Source organism: Aquila chrysaetos, chromosome 13 (assembly GCF_900496995.4).
Source record: "Aquila chrysaetos chrysaetos chromosome 13, bAquChr1.4, whole genome shotgun sequence".
NCBI lineage: Eukaryota > Metazoa > Chordata > Aves > Accipitriformes > Accipitridae > Aquila > Aquila chrysaetos.
This window is the reverse complement of record NC_044016.1, coordinates 5,941,180-5,965,502: the sequence shown is the minus strand read 5'-3', so window position 1 is coordinate 5,965,502 and position 24,323 is coordinate 5,941,180. Positions and strand designations below refer to the sequence as shown.

The 24,323-nt window shown below is 50.9% G+C and overlaps 1 protein-coding gene across 1 annotated transcript in view; it reads right to left on the bottom strand.

Annotated features, from left to right (window-relative positions):
* Positions 1-24,323, bottom strand: part of ITPKB (inositol-trisphosphate 3-kinase B) — a 69,724-nt gene that overhangs the window by 23,863 nt on the left and 21,538 nt on the right. The window lies entirely within an intron of this gene.

Genomic DNA, 24,323 nt, shown 5'->3' with positions numbered 1-24,323 from the left:
ATACAAATAAGGTTTGTTAAGCAATTTTCAGCTTGGAGAAGGTAACTGAATAATTCAGAAACAGCTAATCACTTTTGGTGGACTGCTACTTAAGCTGTACAATGCTCCTTCCTCAGCAAGCAGCTAGCTTTTAAAAGCAGCAGGTTATAAAAATACTTGCTGGTAGCCAAAAGTGGGCCTTGGTGAACTGATTTGTGAGAAGAGTCTCGGAGTGCTGCAGCCCATTTGTGCAGCACGCTGGTGCACAGAGCTGTAGGCAGCCAGATCAGGCGTCCAGCTGAGAAACGCGATGTGCTGTCCAAAGATCTGACCCCATATCAGGGAACTTGTCATCGGCTTTGATGGAAACTGCTCCATTTCCATCTGGAGACTTGTGTTTGATCCCTTTCCCAGTTCCAGAGTATTCACCACTGTCTTTCTGGTTCAAAACATCATTTCTGCTCATCGGCTCCTCTAGCAGCGCAGCACAAGTTGGGGATGTGGGCTCCTGAGCCTGCCCTGGCTCTAGCGCTTCTCACTCTCATCCTGCCAGTGGGGAAGGACCCCCCCGCAGCCTTCCCAACCCTGCCACTGTAAATCCCGAACTGCTGCTACCTCCCACATGCCCTCTGAGACCAGAAGATGGGCCCTTCTTGACACTAAACAAACAACTGCATCAGTCTCTGGTTGCTTGATTTGAAGTCCAGCTCAGCCACCTAAAGGCCAGAGCTGCAGTTTAGGATAAGGAAGATTCAGCTCCTAAAAGTCACAACAGAGTGCCCCAGTGAGCAGTGGTTTGGTAGGTCACAGCCTTCCTGCAAGAAACAACCTTTGCACAAGAGCTGTGCTCTTACATGCTGCGGAGGTGGGACGGGAGCTGTAGGCTTTGCCAGATCCTCCCAAGGGATGGCCCGGACCCCTGGGTCCTTTGGGAAGGGGGGACCCTGGCACAGGACACGTTGGGAAGCAACACAGGTGCTCAGACCAGCAGGAGATGGTAAAGTCCCAGTTATTTCCAATCTGCCTTATTTCGACTGGTAGATACAGTTACTTGCAGGATGCGGGCTGCTGAACACTCTCTTCTACAATTTGAAGGCAAGTTTTTAGGGATTTAAACCAAGATGCTACATTTACAGTCTGCTTAGAGGCATTTTGGGTCAGAGACACCAAACGCAGAAGTAACATCAATGAGTGGAACAAAGCAGCTTCTAATACTTGTTTTTTGATTCTGATTTCTTTCTGTCTGCTTCAGGAGGTGACCCAGAAATCTTGGGACTGGACTAGTCTGCTCTCTGACATGGGCCATGACGTGAGCTGAAATGCCCAGAGCTCATGGCCCCAAAGAAGGGGGGTGTAGACGGATTTCCTTTCCCCGCAAGGCTCACAGCAGGCATACACTATGGTGTGATACCACATCACTCATCCATTCAGCCGGACTTATTCCCAGGCAGGGTGGACATGGGCCAGACAGTGCAGCCACTGACTTCCAGTGCTGTTGTAGCCATCTGTAGTATTTCCTCTGGCATTAGCACAGACGGCATTGATACGGACGCTGTAAATATAACACCCTAGGAGCATAATGCCCATAAGCACTGATGATGCACAAGCAAGGTTATGCAAAAGCAATGCCAAGGCATGCAATGTTAGTGCAGTGATCCGCAGGAGAAGCTGGATGAGGAAGGTCTGGCTTTTAGATTCAAGCCTTCGTGTTGCTGAAACCCCCAGCAGCTTGCACTGGTCTTGGGCACAGAAAACATTTCCATCGCTGTTCCCTCGCTCTGCCTGCTCATGGAGTTCGCTCGCTGCTCTTCCGCTCTTTGACCATAACTGAACTTCACTTTGTGGAATATGTGAGTGAGAAATGCATCTCTTCCATGAGCAAGTGAAATGTTCAGATGCTTTTTAAGTGCCTTCGGCTGGAGTGGGAGGCAGAGATGGAAGGGAAGGAAAAAAGGGCCAGGCTATGGCTGTGGTAATTTGTTTAGAAGAGAAAATTTTTAAAATTAGTCATAAGCCCTGAACATACCCATATTTACTGGGTATATGAAGTGTAAAAAGCTGATTTAGAAAAGCAGTTGTAAGTTTCATAAACATGACTAAACTCTAAAGCTGAATGTTCAACAGGCGTGACCTTTTAATTCCCCTTTAAATCAGTTTAGCACTTTCATTTGTGTTTGGAGTCCCTTATGTTTGGATAGCACTTTGATGATTTAAAGTACTATTTAGAGTTTTATTGTCTCTCCTGCTTCAGAGCTGGGACCGCAAATCCTCTGCCAAGTGGCTGGAGGAGTTTCTGCTTGAAGAGGAGCTGCTGGGAGCACCAGCCTGCCTCGGCCGTGGCTCCCCAGCACTCCCAACACACTGCCATGGGATGGGCTCCTTTTCCTAGGCAGCTCCTAAATATAATCAGCAACCTCCTCCAGGAGTGGAAATGCAGCTTGATACTCCTTGGTTTCAGATCCTTACAGAAGGATCATATTAGAAAGACAGTGGCTTTGCTGAGAGAGGGGCATTGCAAGCAGCCAGGGTGCTGCAGGCGCGTGCTGGGGCAGCACACACCTCCCGTGTCGTGCAGCAGTCCTCCTCCCCGCAGCTGCAGACCTGCTGCATATGCACCACGCAGTGCCCAGAGCATCTCCCTGGGTGATTCTGCACAGCAGCCAAGGGGCCTCTATTGAGTGGGAGGCCTGGCTCCACATCGCACAGGCTCCAGTCTTAAAACAGCACTGACCCCAAGTGCTATTAGAAAAAGTGATCTAGACCTGAAGGCAAAGAGAGGCTTGTTAGAGGTAGCGGGTACCCGTGGACCAGTCCCCCCTTGTGCCACAAGGTGATGCGCAGGAAAGAGCAGCGCAAGTCAGCTTTTACGGCTCTCAGCATCTGTTACTCCCGGCACTGGGGCTTGTGGGCACAGATGAGGCTTCTCTCCACCAGAATGAGACAGACATAGTTCGTTTGCCATGGACTGCTTCTGAGCCTACCTCGTGGGCACCCTGGAGACTTTCTCCTCCGCCAGCTTTCCGGCTGCACTGTCCCGAACGGGTGTGGGAAGCACCAATCTTGCACTTTAAGAGAAGCTGCTTGCAAGGACTCCTTCCTCGCTGGACACACAACCAACTGGAGCCAGGGGCTCCCAGGAGCACAGCAAGGCCATGCTAATTACAGGGCTTCAAAACACCTTCAAACACAGAGCATCTCACATGCTCATTCCCGATTCCCCACACAGCAGCGTCAGGCTGTGAATAGAGAGCGTATCCCCATCGACTTCAGCCAAATTACCCCGTTCCCTGTCCGTGCGGATCCAGACCCTGCTGCGCCCACGCTCCTTCAGGCTGGGTGCTCGTCACCGCTGCACCCAGGAGCGGGCTCAGCCAGCCTGGCGAGGGCAGGCAGTGGCACAAGCTCAGCAGAGCGAGAGCACCGGCTGTGCGCGGCTGCTGCGCCGTGCAGGTACGAGTGACCTTGGAGAAAGGACGGAGGGAGGAATTCATGCTAACAGCACACTTCAGCTGCCCCCCGGCCCATTGCGGCAGAAGGTCTGACAGCAAGCAGACAGCACAGCACCAGCAGTAATTTTATCCTCGGCTTCATTTTCGGAGTTAAAGCCCTACGCACGCCCCTTAGCCATTTTAGTTATGAGTCATCGAAAAATGCCAGCTTTAGCAACACGGCTCAGCTTCTGCAGGGCTGGGTACATACCTCCACCGCCAAAGCCAACGTCCTGCCGCGGCTGCCTGGTGCGAGAACATCCAACGAGCGTGCCGCTGCCGGCTGGGCAGCCCTGCGCCAGGGAAAGGCTAGTGGGGCGGTGGGGGAAGAAGCCCGTCACGGCATCAGGCAAGGAGGTTTCTTGCTAGAAATGAGCCATGGGGGTTTCCTACGCTGTTTCTTTTACGCTGCCTTTGAAGCTTACGCGCGGAGCCGACAAGCCCTGCTGCACCCCGGCACACCCCTGAGCCCTTAGGGAAAGGGACAGGATCCTCGGAGACGCGGAGAGGGTTACCCAACCCTGTATCCTGGTGCAGCACGTGGGGTTGGATTTTCCAACCCAACCGTGTGCTGACACGCAGGGGTGGGGCAGGGGAAGAAAAAGAGGATTTCAGCTGTTAACTCTTAAGAAATTGAGGAAAAAACATGCTGTTCCTATATAAATGGCCACGATCTCCCCTGAGCTGGTGCATGTGACGCCACAGAGGTGCCAGCTGGGGGGATGCCGGGTTTTTGGTGGAAAGAGGAACACAGAGGACAGCAAAGAAAATTGCTGCTTCGGTGCATGTTTATAGCCTTCCACAGGGTGGTGGGGAGGAAGAGGTTTCTCTAACCCAAAAGGGAAATGCTCATCTGAAACAGGAAAATGGAACTTTCTTTTGAGCATTACTAATGGAAAATCACCTCTGCAACGGCTGTGTTGAATCCCTGGGTGTGCAGTGGGGAGAGGATGCTTGGGGAGAAACACCCTGCCCTGCTGTCGGCTCACTTGGGACCCCAGGTAACCTCGGGTGGCTGACGCTGGCACAGGCGCAAGGGGGAAGATGCTGGGGTTTTGGGGGGGATCCGCTCAGCCAAAGCAATGGCAGAGTTGCTGAGCGCCCTAAGGGCACCCCCCCAAAACCCCAGCATCCCCCTCCCTGGATGCGGGAAGAGAGGGTCTGAGTACCACAGTGGTGCTGGCAACACGCCAGACACATAAAGGATCACCCAAGGGTGACCCAGGCAATTCAGGTTCACTATTTACAGAGAGATACGATTGCTTGTATTTCTTTTTAAAGTGAAATTGTTTATAAACTAAATATTTCTCTTGAAAGAGGCTATTTTTAAGGCAAGCGGCATGACACGGTGTTTATGGACAACTCCAGTGCCAGCCCCCAGGTGCTGATTTAGCAAGCAGCATTTTCTCACTGATGAGTTGCAGAAGACTGCGACATCTTTTAAAGAAGTAAGGATCATGGGTTTCATATTAAAATCCAGATAGCCTTTCTCGGAACAGCACCGTGATGCTTCAAGAGGGTGCTCAAGCCATTTTCTGGTCCAAAAAAGGACAAGAAAATGAAGGGTAGTTATATCTAGCCTTATAATCACGAGGGCACTGGCAGAAGCGATACAAGAAACCCATTATAAACATGGGTGTAGCAAAGCCAGAGTTTAGCTCCTTGTGTCTTAGTGTTTCTAAATAAATTTTGTCTTGGGGGAAGAGCAAGGGAGAAAAGAAATGAATGTAGGGAAGACGCCTGGTTCTCCGAACGACTGGGGTTTTCAGCAAGGCACGAGCCCACGATCTCTGACGCTGCATCTGTGGGTAGCAGCCAGTTGCTGAAGTCCTCCTGCTGCAGGCAACTATGTTTAGCTCCTCTTAGAGGGTGAGGGAAGCAGAAGAGGAGGTAGCAAAACTTAGTCATCTTCTCCCCTCAGACATTTTGCTGTTCATTTACTTCAGCAGCACATGAAGCACTTAGTCACTTGAGTTTCTGACAGGCTTTTTCTAATTTTATTTTTCCAAATCAAAATAAAAAGATAAAAAGGAGGTTCCATCCCAAATAAGCAGCTAGTGGAGGAGGCTGGGGGGAGCTGAGCAGCGAGTGGCCAGAACTTCACCCCATGGCTCAGCCAGCTGCTGCAGACACCCAGGAGAGTGTTTGCAGAGTGCAGGAGGAGAAAGGGCAGGTGCTGCTGCTTCCTCTCGCTCTTGCTCAGTGACAGCTCGATGAGCCGCTTCAGCAAGCCAAGGTGCAAAGCATCCTCTGCTTTGCCTCCGGAGCCGAGATCTACTTCATGCCCCCCTACAGGCAGTTGGTGCCTGCCCTCGCAGTAAAATCATTTGTGGTGTTCTAACACACCACTCATGCTCCGAGTGTTTTTCTGCAGCAAGGCAAGGGGAACCTTGCCACCTAAACCACACGTCCAGCCTGGACATCCTCCATTCTCCAACCCAGAAATACCAACGTCAGAGCAGCAATTCCTTTGGGGCTGATTTTAGTAAGCCAGCAACCAGAGCCCTCGCATTAAAGGAGCCCTTAAGTTTAGAAACTTTTGCCAAAACTAGCTTGCTCCAACAGTGCCATAGGAAAACTCAGGACAGCTGGTGCCCTTCCAGCCTCCTCTCGTCCTCGAGGGCACAGAGGGCCCCTGGCACCATCCCTTCCTCCAGCAAGTGCCTGTGAAATGCAGGCACCAGCAGAGGCACCTGCACCGAGAAGCACGCCGGTGCTGAGGCGCTGCCTCAAAAGGGAGAGCACGAACGACAGCAAGAAACAAAAAGCCTCTGAACGCAAGCGCAATCAAGAGCTGGGCATTTGGTTTCTTTCCTCCACGTAGCAACTTGAAGGGTCTGAGGATGGGAGGGCAATCCCCAAAACCCATCTTCTTCCCCCATCAGAGAGCAAACCAGCTGGCATGGCGGTCACCTGGTGCATTTTACAACTGAGTCGGGATGGGGTTTTTGGAGGGCTCAGAAGGCACCCAGATGGCTCACGGCTTCCTGTTGCTTCAGCTTTACTACAAAGCAACATAAATAGGTCTTCATTCTTTGTTGACATTTGGTGCCGTACAGCAAAACATGCATTGTTAATCTAAAAATAGGAAACGCTGTGGCAGCTTTGAAGAAATTCAGCGTTTTTCCTGTACTGATACAAACGCAGTGGCCGAGCGCCAGATGCCTCTGTCCTGCTTTGAAGACCGATGAAATTCTTTGCCACACTCATAAATTACTGCTTTGTTAGCACCCGGCAAGCTCCAGCGACACCAGCAAACCCTGGTATTTCCTTCTTCTCCCTCGTAAGGGAGGGGGGGATGCTTAATGCTACATTTCATCCCTCCGCAGAGACGGACAGTCCCGCGTGCCTATCGCCGAGGCGAGCGCAGGCGGAGGTTGCTAAGACACCCGCTGACGCACAGCCAGGCCCCACTTCTATATTTTTCCATTACATGGTGTTGAAGCTTGCAGAGCAGGAGGTAGCTTTCTTGAGCAAGCTATCGAGAGATCAGCGAGAGACGGCAGGATCCTGCAGGGCATGCTGTGCACTACTTACACTATGTTTAAATGAAGAAGTGCACAATGGAGCCAGAAATCTGCCTTGTTCAGAATAAACGTGCGCACGTTTTCAGATCTGGCTTGAAAAAAAAGGCACACCTACTACTGTACTTCTCGGAGTGTGAGTATAGAAAAGCCAAGGTCCCAAGCAGAGCGAGGTTTGGGTGGAAAATCAAAAATTCCCAGTGGCTTTCCATGGGGAGCACAGCGGTGACTCCTGGGGGAGGATGTGCTGGCACAATCCTCTCTCCAAAGTGTTACATGCCGTACCTGGCCGTGCTGTGACCAGGGCAATGTGGCTGCACCAGCACAGGCACTGCTGCCAGTCCCTTTACTGGGGTCCCACCCGCAGGGATGCCCACCCCATCGCCCCCAGTGCAGTTTAACGGGGCTTAGCCAGCCCCGTGCATGCTTGGGGCAGACCTCTGCCTTGCAGCATGGACAGAGAGCAGCAAGCACAGCCTAACCAGCCACAGCCTGAGCAGAAACATCCAAGAGCAGCCGCTTACCATAAGGTCTCCCCCAGCTCCATGCTTTGGTGGCTCTAGGGGTCAGATCTCTCCAGGAGATGTTCACCTTAGTTCACGGACCAATTTTAACCCACTCCCAGCACCGAGGCTCCTCTCCCACTGCTGGGTGCCGGCAAGCACGGTGATGGTCCCTCAAGCAGCAGCTCAGGGCAGCAGCCTGCCCAGCTTCTGCAGAAAGCCACCACTACGTGACACCTTTGGTCACAGCTTATCTATCTCCCACAGCAGCTTGAAGCTTCAGGACAGACTTTTGAGCTATTAAAAGCCACCAGACACAGCAATTTATGCAGTTTTTCACCTCCCCAGAGCCTCAGAGATGGGCAACTGGGGATCATCAAGCCATTTTGGGGGCATACCCATTCCAAGTACAACTCCAACATTTTGGAGGATGGAGGATGTTCCCTAGAAGCCCAGCTAACTGTTGGACTGTTTTACACATCTCCTCATGGTGTAATTTCATCGTGACAATTCAGGATTAACATTTTAGGGTTAGTGTTTCCTCTTTGGTTCACTTATTGCACTGTGTTCGCAATCCTATTTGTGCCTCCCTGGTGTGGGCAGAAGTAGAAATCTCAGCACTTCGTTCCCATGCAGGGATCTCCCGCCCTGCAGGGTTAATTCCCCCACTGCTTCAGAGTACTGTGCAAATACCAACAGGCTGCAGCTGCTATGGCAAAGCCACTCAACTTAGCAGTGTGGTGGCTCGCAGCAGGGCAATCCTGTCCTCAGCGTCAGGGACCGGCACACAGGCGTAGAACTAAAGTATTAGTTCAGCGGTACTGAATCCTGGCTTAGGAAACCTCCCCTTCCTGAAGGAAAAAAAGAAAAGGAAAAAACCCCAGGCATTTCCAAGCTCTTGAGTTGCTCCTGTTGTTGGTTAGGAATAGAAGGAAGCACGGAAAGGCAGTTTCACCTACGAGATGATCTCTAGAAGTTCCCCATATCTCCCTTGGAGATTCCCTATCTGAAAAACAAGTCCAGCTCTCTACAGAAAAGCACTGAGACCGTCACAGTCTCAGATTGAATAGTACCAAGATCAACTAGAAATCACAGGTTACCTTTCAGTACTTCAGCTGGGAGCTAGTTGCTTTTTGGTGACTTTGCCAAGCTCCACTGCCTGGCTGGCTAGCACTGTTCAGAGCCACTGTTTGGCCTGTGGAGGATAAGACCTAATTTTTTACTGCAAAGTCACAACCACATGCCATAGCATATGGCTGCCAGTGCCTCTCGGGGATGTAACGTTAGAGGCTCCCCAGCCTTACAAGGAATGAGAAGGAGAGATTTGCGGAAAATAAGCCATACTGCTTTGCAAATGTACTGTCCCTGTCACACGGCAATAAAAGCGATATTTGCATTTTTTTGCACAAGACCATTTTGGATTCATTGTTCCTTCACCTGTGCAAACACCAAGACTTTCTGCATGAAAAACAAGTCAGGAAGCTACTGATGAGACAGTGGCATTCCCAATGCTACAGCTACAAGAATTACTGAAATGGCTTCATGTGCTCCCTCTTCGAGCAGGCAAGGCTCTTCAAACCGTGGCCACCACAAGACATCTGAGTCCCAGTGACAGTACCATCAGTGGAGGAGGCTCACACCTGCTCACCAATGCTACACTGGCACTATATGGCTAGGACGCATGGCTAACAAGGGACACATCCCCAGGCCACCACCAGGGAGGAGGATTCATTTCTCCTGAGCCGGCATCTCTGAGATGGCCGAGCAAAACCGCTGCCAGCACTCTTCTTGCACATGGGCCCTGGGCCAAGAGCACGATTGCCACCCCGGGGTTAGCTACCAACCGTACACCAGCACTTGCAGAGCTCTGCACAGGAGCTATGCAAATATTATGGCTAAATCCTCTCTGTTCCTAATCATAAATGTAATTGTCTATGCAAAGATGGTGCACCTAGCTAGTGACTGCCTGGCCCCTCGCCGCAGCCCGCTCATCCCTGCATGACAGGAAGGCAGGGACCCTCAGCACCCAGCGGTGCCGCCAGCACCAGCTGAAGCTCCAGCTCATGAGCACAGATGTAAAAATCTCACAAGACCTAAATCTGTGAGTGGTGTTGCCCAGGCAGTGGTACTATGGGTGCAGCAGAAGGACGAAAAATCCATAAATAAAAGTATTTCATCTTGGTCAACACATGCCTATGGAAACAGCAGCACAGGTCTACCCCTCTCATGTAGTCATGGCGGGGACACAGCATAAGTAGATGGAAGGTGTCCTACTTTATTTAGCTTATAAACAACTGTAAGCTTTTTAGGGCATTACAGTCAGTCATTCTGGAATGGAAAAGTTTATATGCTGGAAACAGTGTCTCACTAATGAACTAAGGTATTTTTAATAGCCAGCATGTTAGAGGTACTAACAAAAACCGTGTTGATGAGGTGATTATTTGTGACACCCGCTGATGTGCCAGACAACAACAAAGTACTCACAAGTCAGTGACTAGCACATCCTGGTGAGCAGCGAGATTAGAGGAGGGTGGAAAGGGAAATTTTGGTTTTCTGTAGAGAGATGTAGTTAAAAAAAGGGTGATTGAAAGCATCTGGAAAATGACAGCTATGGCAAGCAGCTAATAGAGTCTCATTTGGAAGATGCAAGTCCCATTAAAGGGTTGTTAATTTGAGTTCAAGCAGCTTCAAAGGAGCAGAAGTACTTGCAGAACCAAGGATCTGACAAAATCAGGAGGGAAGCTGCAGCCGTGTTTCAGTTGCCCAGCAGTCAGTGCTGGGATTTGGGATTGTCAGCCGAGCTCACTGCATGGGCTCTCAGTTTCAAGCGGAAAGCTTCAGATGCAGGGGGACAGGTAATGCACATGTGGGGCACAGTTCTTCACTCCACAGCACCGTCGCTTCCTTAGATTGAGAAGAGGACAATATAAAGTTATCTACTCCAAGGGACTGGTCTCGAGAGCTGGATTTAGTGAGTCAGTCCTGGGTCTTGTCAAGTCTCCCGGTTCCACTGGAAAATACAAAACCCCTCCTCCTCTTCAGACAAGCCTGCCCTTTGTACACCGGAGATCCTGTTCAGGTCGCACAGGGCCCTTCACCACTCCCGTGCTGTGCTTGGTCCACGACGGGAAGGCTGTGATTTGGGGGAACCACGCTGCTGCAGCCAGGCACAGGAGAGCAGCTCGCGCATTGAAAGCACGGGGTAAATTCACCCCTGGATGAGTTTCTCTTTGCAGAGGCCTGTTTGAACCACCTTCTGGGGCCACATAACATGTCCGCAGCTTTTAAAGCACCAAGGTGCATTGCCTGGCTGTAATTTAACCTTGTAATAGTTTCAGCTCATGTAAATGAAAGCCATAGGGGCAACTTATGCCTTTCAGCCCTGCAAGAGAGCAGCCACGCCAGCAGAGCATCCCCCGCCAGTCCAGCACCCCATGCTCAGGAGCCATTAACACCTCAATAAGGGGAAGGAGGACAGAAAGAAATGGAATGAAAAGCCTGAACTGGAAGTATGTCCTAAAGCTCAGGGTTTGAGCTTTGCCCTTGGGGTGGCTGCAGACAACGGTTGCTGCATGCATTTGCTGCATGCTTTCTCAGCTGCACACAGTGACTGAGTGAGTTGATACCAGAGCTGTGATTACTTGAATCAAAACTGCATTTCAAAACCAAGCAAGGGCCCACCGTGCATTGTGTTACGTTCTCTGTGTATACGTTGCCAAAGGTGTTTCCCTCCCTGGCCCATTCCTATCCTCCACACACAGCGCTTGCTTCTCCCCCTCCTCATTTTCTGCTGGACAGACACCAGGGACTTGCTGAGCACTTCACTGTGGCCATCTCTCATAACAGAGAGCCAAGAAAGAGCCAGACGCTCACTGCATCCCGGAGACCCATGCCCCGTGGCAGCCCTACACAGCTGGGGCGTGATGCCGACAGCGTGCCCGGCAGCCAGCTCCGTCCCTGGTCCGCCAGCAGCCAGAATTTGCTGTACTATCACTTTGGCACACTCCTTCCTTCCTTGGCAAGACAGGCCAGAACTAAACTTTTCCATTGAGACGGGTAAACAAAGACTTTGCTTTTTCCCCTGTAACAAAGTTTAGCCCAGGAAGTCACATGAGTGCAGCTGTATCCAGCATGTATATCCAAAATGGCTCGAGCTGCTGGCGGCGTATGGATGTACAAAACCTGATACAGGACAAAGCTCTGCCCTGGAAATGCACTTCCACCAGTGCGTGGAAGTGTACCAGAAACATCCCGTCCTTCCGCATGAAGGCCAAAGCTGACCTCTGGCTGAAGCGAATTCCCCAGCACACACCACATATCAGTGAGGACATGCTACCACTAAGACCGTCAGAGCCAGCTGCGTGACCTGGCTCTCCCCACCACTTCCCACAACCCCCAAACGCCTCCCCCTGAATTGCTGTCATGCATTCGCCCAGTGCACAAAAGTCACCCTCAGCAGGGCACTGAAATGCAGGTACAGGAACTCTGCCACTGGAGGAGCCCAGCCCTCACAGCCAGCCTGCGGACGGAGGCTGGAAAATTGCCCTGTAAAATATCTGTGCTCCAGAGTATGGAGAAACAACGAGCAGTTTGCCTTAGAGGCAGCAAAAACATAGGGATTTGCTGATGGTCATTTTCTGCTATTAGAGCAATAAATTCATTCGACAGTCAGCCAAAATGCCAGAGAAAAAGAATGTGAGCTTAGGGAAAACGGGAAAAAAAAGGTGTTATTAGACCAAAGTATTTTCCAGCGATGTTTAGAGGCAGTTCTGAGCCCAGCACCGATCAGTCAGAAAACCTGCTACCTCTAAACCCGTGCCAGGCTACCCCTGCAGCTATTGTGCTTCCCCTGGGCTTCCTCACCCTGCACAGAGCTTTGCAAGCTCTGAAACACTGGGAAATTCATCTGAAGCACTTGAAGAAGGTAGCAAATACAGACTGTGCCCTTTCCCCTTTCCAGGGAAGAAAGCAGGGTAGGAGGTTCAAGGGCGGCAAAACAACAGCACAAGGTGCTGACTCGGCAGTCTGTGGGGGTGGTGCTGTCCCGAGTCTGCATTTTGCTTGCTGAAAAATAATTTCCATAGTTGCCATTATTACTGCCATTATTATCCTTCTCTTACCTCTCTTCCCTCCTTGGTGGGCTTTTCTGGATGTTTTCCAATGGAGGACATTGTCCTAGTAACCTCGGGCCTACACGTGGGGAAAACGCAATGTAAACTGGCCAGGTGAGCAGATCTGCAGTGGCTCTGTTCTCTTAAACCAGAACCCCTGCTGCCGGCTGCAAAAGTGCCTCCTGTGCGGGCTGCTGACAGCAGACAGGATCCAAAACCTTGTGATCCTTTCGCTGAGCAACGGGACATTTCCAGCCCCTATATTGGGGCTTCCCGTGTACACACAAAAAGCTCTGCCCCTATCTTATTCCCGGTAAACGCGTAGACACGGAGGCGTTTCGCTGGAAAACCATTAATAATCCCATTTCCCGTGGATCTGGGGGCTGTTGCCTCAGCTGGATCCTCTGCTCTGGAGTCCCCTAACATGCCCTCGTGTTGCAACACGCCGTGGCTGCCTGGCAGGAGCCAGCAACAGCCAACTCCAGCGTTCCCACTCAACGGCTCACTCCCTACGGAAACAAGCTGTCAGGGCTGCACAGCTGGGATGACAGCTTCCAGTTGTGCTGCGCTCCCGGCGTGCAGACCGTTCCTAGCAGATGGGCAGGATCCTCACATCAGGTACTTTCCCCAGGTCCAGCAGGCAAGCTGTTTTCTTCTGATCCCACCAGCCCACTTTGGCAGCGGTGAGCAGAGCAGCTAGCTCAGTAGGTCAGCGCTTGCTCTCAGCGACTGGGGAAGATGAGTTGGCATAGCTCAGGGCTGTCAAACTGCTCCTTCATGCCAAGCATTTCCAGCTCGTGCTCAGAGACACGGAGGTCCCAAGTTGAAGCCCTGCCAGACCAGCGGAGCACTCAGATCACACGAAGGGTAATAGTCCCTCTCCCCATGGAAGAGAGTAGCTTTCCAGGACAGGCAGTTGGCACTGAGTTTTCCAAAACTGGGGGCATCCTGTCCCCAGCCCAGCAGCCAAATGACTGTGACTCCCCATACACGCCAGGCACCATCCCAGTCCCCCACGGGCTGCGCATATGGCAGTCCTGGTTCCTAATACAAGTGCCTGCCTTGAATAATCATTAAGTAGCATGCACAGCAGTTCTCAGTCAGCCAGGCTACCTGAAAAACACCCTTCTAAAAGCCATGAACCAAAACTAGTGCAAGGACCCTGCAGCAGACGCGTGCTCCCACTGCCAGGGAAGCTCTCCCTGCTCGGGGCTGAGCAGAAACTCAATTGCAGAAGTGAGACCGAGAGGCAGGAGGAGGGCAGGAGCCCTGCCACCCTAGCACTGGTGCCCAGAGCATGAGCTTGCCATGGGGCAGGCAGCCTCGCTGGAGCACACGGCTTACCCCAGAGCTCATCCTGAAGAGGATGACGTAGAGCAAAAATTTTCTCAGGACATGTTCATGAATAGTTTCTTGACGTGGGACTAGGTCGGACTACCACAATCCATCACCACTTTCTGAATTCAAGGCCAGGCTACAGTGTGTACTCACATTCATACCGCGGCAGACTGGAAACTGAAAGCCATGGTGATCAACCAGCTGAGGGGAAAGGAGGAATCAGCCCAACGTGTTGCGATTTCCACTCAGCCCTGTTGACTCCTGCAGTTACTGAAGTGGCACTGTTTGTTGATGTAACAGGGACTGACTCAGTGGGAACAAACCCCAAGGGAAAGGTCCTTCTGAAATATTTGTTCCTATTATTTACTCTGTGGCTTAATCAGACATCTCTGCAGAAAAATCAGCAAGTAACTCCCCTCGCAATTTACCGAAAATGAGGTCATCGGCCCCGATTCATTTACAAAGAGCTTCCTAGGAACCAAAATGCTGCAGCAGAAGAAAGTGAGCCCACATCTTTCACATCCCAGGACTGCCACCACCTAAAGCACATATTTGAAGTGCCTGAGCCTGAAAAAGCAAGTTTGTTTTCTTTTTCTGGGACACACTTGCTCCAGCTGCAGATGGCAAACAGGGAGACTTGAGAACATGCATTTTTTGCTATAGCTGCATGAAAAGTCAAGTGGTGATGAACTGCATATCCATGCCACGTGCATCATCGAGATTTACTACCAAACACAAAGCTCTGAGAAGGAAATATCAAGATTTGGCTTCATCCTTCAATTCTGATGCAAAGCTTCCTTTGAACGTTAAGCTTTTCTTTTTGCTGTTGAGCATTGACATCTGCTATTTCTATGGGATCCAGAGGAAACTTCACAAGAGCAATCTAGCGGACAGCCATTTAGCACAACCACATTTCTAAACTACAGGGCAACCATATTAAATTAAGCTCCTTTCAACACACACACACAGAGAAGAAGAACAGGAAAGGCAGAGGCCCCAACACCTCAGGAGCTCTAGTTTGAGATTAGTGTTTCATGCAAGTGACATTTTTTCAAAAAATAAGCAGTAGGTTAAAAGCCTAGCCCCTAGACTGATTCAACTCTACCATTACTTTAAAAAAGCAATGCAATACCACCCACCCTCAAATCGGTCATAAGCAAGAAGAAAGTCACTGGTTTACTTGGAAAGCCCTCGTCTCCCCATTCCCAATGCTTCAGTGCTCCCCAGCCAGTTATCGAACGCAGGCTTGCAGCGCCTGGGGTCTGGCAACAAACGATGTTTTCAAGGAAAGGGGTTTGCTTTCAGCTATCAGCAGATAAATGCAAAGAAAAGAGAGTTACAGCTTCCCAGCGAGGCAGCTCTTGAACACCATTCCCACCTGACAAGTTTCCCCTATTGCACAGCTTCCTTGGGGTTTGTCTTAGATTTTTGATAAGATACTGGGAATTTACTTACCCAGAAGAATTGAGAAGAGTGACTACATGAGCATTAAAGCCTTTGTATCAGGTTTTTCAGAGGCACACAAGTGCTTCTCTCCACAGTTCATTACACACTGTTAGTAGCTTCATAAGTTTATGAACTTATGCAGTGCCTTCATTCTGTGACGTTTGGCCATCAAGTGTCCCCTGATCCTCTCTGGGCTGCGGGACATGAACAAGTGGGTAACTACAGGAACCCAAACCTCCACCCCAGCCCCTGGGTGTAGGGGAGGGCACGTGGACGTGACTGCGAGCCAGCTGCAAGCACTGCAGCCCACGTGGAAGGAGGCAATCCTGATTTTCAAGGTGGCTACTGATCCCCGCCTCCTCCCTCTGCCCCCATTTTGCTCTGGCAGAGCAGCCCATGTGCAGGAATCCTTCATGGCTGAGACAGCTGCTACAGCCAGCACAGAGACCCTGGACCTAAGGGATGAGAGTGCAACAGGGCCACACATCCAACACGACCCTGAGGTGTATTTTCAATCTGTGTTTCTGGGTGGTGCCCCACAAGAAACTGGGAAGGCGTTGTAAAGTCATTATAACCTGGCAAGCCATGTCCCTACCTGATCTCATTAATCAATCCCTCTCAGAGAGAGGCAGTAATTTCCATGGTATGCTGCCAAACTCCTTCCTCCTCTGCTCCACAAGCAATCCAGAGGTACTTAACATACCACAGAACCTGTGCCTGGATCAACAGGCAGAGGATCTGCCTTCTGCTCTCCACTCTCCTCCACCAGTAAATCCTGTATTTCACACCCCACACACTCAGACGTGTAGGGCAAATCAGTGAACTTTTCATTTTTAGCTTTGTTCATCCTTTCTGCACCATTTCTCCCCAAACATGCCCATCAAAGCTGAGGCCCCTTGTGCAACAGGACACAGCACTGCATCTCCAAAAAGAGCCCCTCCATTTCATAGGCTATGGCAGCTGGGAGACATGCCTTCCCTCCCAGCATGTCACTCCTGTTTTGCTAGGAAATGTGGCAAGCACTGATCCCCTTGTTTTCCTAGTACCTCTGAAGAAATGACTGTACTCAGTGTTTGTCAACCCTGTATCTGTTTCTCCATCCCTGTAGGACAGCCGTTCACCACCATCAAGGGTCACAGGTCCACGGGCTCTGTCACTGCCGGAGCAGAGGGGCAGGCGGGGCAAACGTGGTCCTTCACAGCGAGCAGCAGCATCAGCTTGTGAAACGTGGCAGGGTGTTTCTGATGGGCTGTCCTGCAGGCGTGGACACTGAGTGCTCAGGAGCCAAGAGCGGTGATTGAGAAGGCAAATTTCCCTTGCCACTGCCAGCACCTCTGGGGTGGCCATGGCATGCCAAACACGCAGCGCAAGGTACCAGGAAAGCAGGGCAACAAAGGGCCATGTGCTCCAACACGGGGTGGCAAGGGATGAGGGAAAAGGGGTAACACTGGTGGGATGCGAGGAAGTAGCAGAAGAAGAGGAGGAGGGAAGGCAGAGCAGTCCTTGCCTGCTGGGCTGAAGAGCTGAGCTGAAGAGCTGAGCGCATCCCCCTGCTGAGCGAATGCCCTCAAACAGCCACTTCGTTTGTACTCAGCTTCTTCCCCACCTGCTTAACTCCAAAAAGCCTTGCACTGGCAAAACAGCTTCTTACAACACCGGTTCAGTGAATCTTAGCTGCCATTGAGAATGAAAATCTCTCTGCAGCTCAAGCCAGTAAAACCTAAATTGTGGGGTGGTGGGGCTGTGGGACGCCCTTCTGAGGATGCAAGTGGGTTAGGCAAAAAGAAAACCAAATCTAAACTCTAATGGGAGCCCACAGACACATCACAGCTCATGTTCAGAGACTGCACAAATATTTCCTTTTATGATGGATGGCCTTTTTATCGTGAGAGTAAGTCAAATCAAGTAAATGACTTTGCCCCCTTATTCATGAAAGCATTCTCTGCACCTGCCTATAGCCAGTGGCACATGATATGCTCGACACAAAACACTGCACTGCCACAGGAACGAGGATCCTCAAGTCCCACTTACTTCCAGGGAGTGCAGGCTAAAACCCCTAAAACCAGACCTCTGTCCTTCCCCATCACCCTGCTCTGCGGCAGTCCGGCACTTCATCCAGCTGAACCTCCCCCTTCTCCCATCTCTCTGCCACCATCAGCTGTGCCTCAACCTTTCTGAGCACCTCTCACTCCTCCCTGGTCCCCCCCCCAGCCCTACCTGTGACAGGAATTCCCACAGCAGCTGCAGCAGCCCATCGTCACTGGCTCGCCTCGGGGCCCCCTGCATCGCAATCCTGCCGGGAAAGGCGCTTCCCTCACCCGCTGGCAGCCCAAAACACGGTGAGCTCCGTGAGAAGCACTGCCCCAAAAACTAGGTGCTCTCCTGCCTCATGTTTCGCCCCTCAGGCTCTGACGACGGGTCTCTGCTGTGCCCTGGAGGCTTTATAATTCGCAGGTGGCAATTCCTTAAGCTATAGGCAGTTTTCCCAGAGGTTTCCCGGATCCTCTGTGCAAGGCTATTGCCATAAATCAATTGGATTGCTTAGTCACTTCTGTTTGTCCAGCCAGTGCCAAGGCAGACCTGCTATTTCACAGTATGTACTGTACGAAGGAGCCAGTTCCTGTAAATTAGATGCACCACTGCAAACTGAATCACATATTGTTTTCTACATTGACTTGTTTTCTGCTGGACTGGAAGAAACATACTTGACAGTCATAAATAAGACAAAGAACAAAAATGAGTTATGGAGTCATGTTAAAGGGTGCCTGAGGGAGGGCCATGTGTGCCTGGAAGACTGTGGCATGAATCTACGTGCTGAGGAGTGAGGAAAGGGGAGCTCTGAACAGTACTCCCAAACAGATCGCAGGCACTGGATAACGCTCACTGAAGCCAGCGTTTTTCCCTCAGGGTCACTACCCTGGAGTGCGGAGGGCTGAGACCTTTCAGACACTGTTTACGAGCCTGAATTACTGTCCAAATCAATAGCTGCCCTTCAGGCCTGCCTGTCTCAAAACGGGCTACAAAACAGAGGTATCGAAAGTAAATGGGTGCTTAAGGAAACGCTGACCTCTCTGCCAAGCCTTCCTCATTTCTAAATTGGCGGGCACTTCCATTGCCCAACAGGGATGCTGTCAAGGATTCCCAGGACGTGATTATTCCCACAGAGCTGTGAGCCCTGGAAGCAAGACAGTGTTCGCTATCCCCAGCTGGGGGGCTGTGCCCCACAACTCCTAGCAAAGGCCTCCCACGCCTGCCCCAGACACTCGCCATAGCCGCAAACGTGCCCACAAAAACGAGTGCTGAGAGACTGGTGGGTCTCATTTAAACAAAAGTATAGAGAGGCCCAAATAAGCCGGGAGAAGGTGCTGGGAAGCTCTATTTTCACACCCACCCCCAATTCGCTGCTCCTCCCCAGGGGCTCCCAAAAAGCAGGGCAGCTTATCCAGTGTTTGCAGTCATGGTGGGGCCATATCCACCTCCTTACTTATCTGGACAAAAAAATTATGTCAAGCTCTTTCCTATTGGAAAGGTTTGTATTTCAGTTCTCCTTATCATATTGATTATAAAATCTAATCTTTGACTTGTGTGATGTATAAATAAGAAATATTTAAAAACCTGGAAGGCCTGTGGCAGAGGAGGAGACAATCAGGAAAGCCTGCATAGTAATGCTGCGATAGTGTTTAAAGTAAACAGGAATCGGGGCCTGTTTGTGGTACATCCTGTACAATAAAAAAGATGAAAAGATGATCTATTACCATCAAGACCTCATAGTATAAATGCACAACATCTAATAAAATCTTCTGCACTTCAGAGGCAAAGAAACTGTCTGAATCCTGAGAGACGCAGGTCACCTCTGATGGCTGCAGGCAGAAGTGATTGACAAAAGCAGCCAAATCGCTTCCACCGCAGGACAGGAGTTTCATAAGGAGGTTGCAGAGCCTTCAGGAGTCTGCCCAGGAAATCAGTGCTGCCAGTGCCCCTCTGGATTTGGTGCCTGGATTTAATGGCATTGACTTGCAGGGGAGAGAGGGCAATGAGAGTAATTAAGGAAAATTAGTGAAGGGAAAAGGACAACAAGGACTAGCACAATGCTAAGGAAAAAATCCAAATCCAGGGAAGCAATGCTACGTCCGTGGTAGTAGCAACTACACTTAACAGCCAAGACCTGACACATCTGCCACTGGGGCAGTTTCCTTCTCTTTGGCATCATGGATGGGGTAGGGGTGCTGGGAGGGTGGCATGCCCATCCCTTCTGGTGACGGTACAGCAGATGAATCTGGGCCGGACCAGCTTCACGCTGTGGCTCTTGAGTCCCATCTCCAGTGCAGCTGCTATGGGACCCCTGTGCCTGGCTACTCCCATCCCCAGCCACCCACCGGCTAGGGTGCAGGGCTGTGTCCGATGCTTCCCCAGGGGTGGACACAGGGGCCCAAAGGTTGCAGCCAGGCTGCCGCAACTCTACTGCTGGAGCTGCCGCAGGAACAGGGAGAACAGCAAAGGGAGAGGGTTACGAGATGCAGACCTGCTGCAAGCTGTGGGTTGGGCATTGAGCTTCCTCCAAAAGATGAGGATGTTCCCATCCCAGGCTGCCTTCAGCACGTTTGTAGACACCTGACTCTCCTACCAGTCCCTCCGTGAAAACAAGACCTCATCAGGTTGTAATCCCAGCTTTGGGAACAAAGTGTCCAGAAAGCCTAGATGGAGACTTCTTATTGGTAACAGAGAAACCCGAGGGCAGATGCTCAAGGTGCGGGACGTCCCGTGCTAATGGAGGTACTGTAGGTCCCAGCCTAACAGCCAGAGCTCCGCCAGACAGGTCCCTGTGACGGAGCATCCCTGCGCACCCAGTACGCCAGCCTCCCCCAGGCTGTGATGAGACATTAAGCAGAACTGGGTACTGGTCTGAAATGAAGTGACGATGCAGGACACACTGCCTAGCTCCGGGGATTGTAATGAATGCCACCCACGCCTTTGCGAGGCTGGTCCATGACTAGCCATCTTAATGAGCAGGCTTTTTGTGTCAGGTTTTGTTGGTGAGAGCCACAGTGGTGCTGCGGGTTTAAAGATTCACCAGCTCTTTCTTGCTTCCCCCCCCAAAACAGCTTGCTTCCATTCTGACCTCAACTCTTAGAGCAGCTAGGGATGTTTGTCATTTCTGTGAAACTAAAAGCAAAAGCAACCTTCATACTAGACCAAATCCTGAAGCTGGTTGTTTTTTTTTTAACAGTCCTTTTTTGGAAAAAACTTCACTTAAATTTTGGTGAGAGCTTTGCTTTCCAGTAAGGATGGAGGGAAAACTGAAAGAAGTTTTGGAATCGGGTCTACATGGTGTAAATACGATGCAGGCACTGTCAATGCGTGGGTGGAAGCACTCACACCACAGAGCAGGAGCTGACACGGGAGGATGTCACTTCTGGTCGCTCAGATGCAAGAGCTCCTGTCCCCATCCACACCCCGCACCATGGCACAAAGGACATGTAAACCCCTTCTCAAATCATGTTCTTCATTCCAGACAAAAAGCTCACATTTTTGGCTCTGAAGGTCCAAGCACTGGCAACGATGGTGGCCACTGCATGTGCAGATGTGCTGCCTGTGTGTACATGTGTGCTGCAGCATGTGTGCTGCGGCATGTGTGTGCCATACGTGTTGGTGAGCTATTCCTGCCATCCCCTGTGGCTGCAGCACCCTAAGCAGCCGCGTGGCAAGAGCAACGCCATGCTGAGAAGCACCGCTCATCTTCTGTAACAGAAGGTGAGGTTTCTGGGTTTTGTGTGTGTGTGTGCCTGGGTGTGCATGCTCCTGCTCCTCCTCAAGTCACTTACAAATAACCTTGCAAGGGCGCTTCCACCTGCACGTTACTGCACCTCAGGCCAGCTGAAAGGGGCTGCAAGAGAAATGCAAATCCAAAGAGGAAACCCGTATGACCCAGTTTGAGGGCTGCAGAGAGAGATGTTTTTGTCGGTGCTAACCTGCTCACCTTGGCAAGCCGCCACCAGAAGAAGGAAACATACTGCTTCTCTATTCTTGCATGAGAGGTTAAGGACTCCCCTCAGCGTGAGGCAATGTACATCTCTGCGGTCACGCACCCCTGTAACATCTGCTTTTATGTCCAACTTCACCTGTCTGCTCCTTCAGCAGTCACTTTTGTAGGTGATCCTTGAAAGAGAAGACCCAACACTAGCCAAATTATAGATTATTGTCATTCATAGAGCTAACCATTGCAAGGAGTTGTATAGACCCTTGATTGAAAGAGATGAAACTCCTGCAGGATTAGAAATGCTGCTTCTCCCCAGAGCAGAGCCTGGGGCTGTCTATCCCAGCAGCAAACAACCAGGCATCAGAGACAACCTCTATTGTTCTGTGCTGGCTGTGTGCGGGCAGTGGAGCCTGGCTGGGAGCTGGCAGAGCTCCCAGCCTGATGGGATGCTGAAAAGAGCCAGTCCCACCAGCTGGGAGAAAATCCCAGTGCAGGAGGAGTGGAGAATTTCTATGAAAATCCTGGCACAGACAGAAACACCGGAGCTGTCAGCCGGCAGGGTCAGAGAGCCCACCTGGGAGAAACACATTTTGCTGGACTGAGGAAACAAAAGACGACCGCTTGCCTGAACTCCAGCAGAGGAGAGGCCAAGGGTGGAGAGTGCATCCCTTCCCACAGGGCCATGCAGCCCAATGGCACACAACACATAGCAGTATCCAACAGGGCTGCGGGGGCTACACAAATAAAAATGGTAAGGAACAACAGTGAATGCACGGGTCTCAGAAAGCAGGCAGTGCGGTCACAATAAAGCCTTCCTCTGGTAAATAATGACGCATGTCACTATTGGGAGGGAGGGTTGATCTGCTCGAGGGTAGGAAGGCTCTACAGAGGGATCAGAGCAGGCTGGATCGATGGGCCGAGGCCAATTATATGAGGTTCAACAAGGCCAAGTGCCGGGTCCTGCACTTCGGTGACAACAACCCCATGCAGCGCTACAGGCTTGGGGAAGAGTGGCTGGAAAGCTGCCCAGCAGAGAAAGACCTGGGGGCGTTGGTCAACAGCCGGCTGAATATGAGCCAGCAGTGTGCCCAGGTGGCCAAGAAGGTCAATGGCATCCTGACCTGTATTGTTCCCCTGTATTCGGCTTTGGTGAGGCCACACCTCGAGTGCTGTGTTCAGTTTTGGGCCCCTCACTACAGGAAAGACATGGAGGTGCTGGAGCATGTCCAGAGAAGGGCAACCAAGTTGGTGAGGGGTCTAGAGAGAACAAGTCTTACGAGGAGCAGCTGAGGGAACTGGGGTTGTTTAGTCTGGAGAAAAGGAGTCTGAGGGGAGACGTTATCGCTCTCTACAACTACCTGAAAGGAGGTTGTAGTGAGTTGGGTGATGGTCTGTTCTGTCAGGTGGCTGGAGACAGGATGAGAGGAAATGGCCTCAAGTTGCAGCAGGGGAGGTTTAGACTGGATATTAGGAAAAATTTCTTCACCAAAAGTGTTGTCAGGCATTGGAACAGGCTGCCCAGGGAAGTGGTTGAGTCACCATCCCTGGAGGTATTCAAAAAGCGCGTAGAAAAGGCACTTCAGGACATGGTTTAGTGGGCATGGTTGATGGTTGGACTCGATGATCTTAAAGGTCTTTTCCAATCTAAATGATTCTATGATTCTATGTTGGTCCCCAAGACTCCTTGGGGCTGCAGGCTGGCTGTGCCACCTGCTGTCTCCAGCCCATCAGCTCCCTGTTATGATGTCAGTGCATCAGTTTCTACCCTTCAAAATGTCTCCTGCACCAATACGTACCCATCACCCAGCTGTACCTGCAAATCCTGGTTTTTCCAGGCCAGCCACATGAAGCACACAGGCCTGTGGATCGGAAGCTGGGGCACAGCTCCCATATGAGGGCATCTGGTGGACTAACTGCTGCCTGAAAGCCCTGCTGATGTTCCTCAGACCTATCTCATACAATGGTCTTATTCCAGTCCTGAGACTTTCCCAGCAGCCAGGTTCAGCTGAATTTCTTATAGACTTCATAGCAATCTTTAGGTCAGTTGAAGCTCCAGCACACTTTCACTCCTTACACAGAGCAGGATTCAAGTCCCTGTGCTAAGAGGGCAACACGCGGCCATGCACAAACCACCTGAGGGCCCAGAACCAGTGCTGCTCAGTCTCTGAGTGATGCCCACATAGTATGCAGAAACCTGGGGAACCCTATGGTCCTAAACACACCTTTAAAGGCTTTGCCATAGCAGTGTTTGATGTAACTGGAGCAAGTACAGAAGCTTGAGAGCAGAAATAGATGGATTAAAAAATTCGAACACATCTAAGAAGAGTGGATGGACAGACAGCCAATGTGAACTTCCAAAGGGGACAGTCACCTGAACCATCATGCTGCACCACTTCTGAAAGGAGTCCTGAGATCTCTCAGCCTGAGAAGGCACCGAGTGTGGCTGCTGTGTGGTTACCCATGGGGGGGTCCACATAATCTCCACAGCTCTTCTCACTCCCTTATGACCCACCACCCAGCCCCACCGTGTCAGCCCAGATGTGCTGAGCTTGCTCTTTGGAAGCTGAATTATTCAATGACAGCTTCTAGATGCTGAAGAGCACACCTGGGCCAGGAGGGTGTGCAAGTATCAGTCCTGCTGAAACATCAGGCTACCGGTTAGTCAGCTGCCATATGCATACAAAACGATTTTGATCTGAATATGCCATCCAGGAGTGATGCAATATTCAGACAGCACACGCATAATCTTTTCCAGTTAAACTCCTCCTTAGATATAACAACAATTAAGGCCATATAAATAATTTCTGCATCTACTTCACTCCTCCTTGCTTAAAAAAATGTGATCTAAAAACACCTGCTGAAGAAAGCGTACCTTCTCCCCCTCCCCAGACAAAAAGCCCAGTTGCACACCTTAAAACAAATATCCTATTACCTTGTTTTTCCGCGTTTCTCTTAAT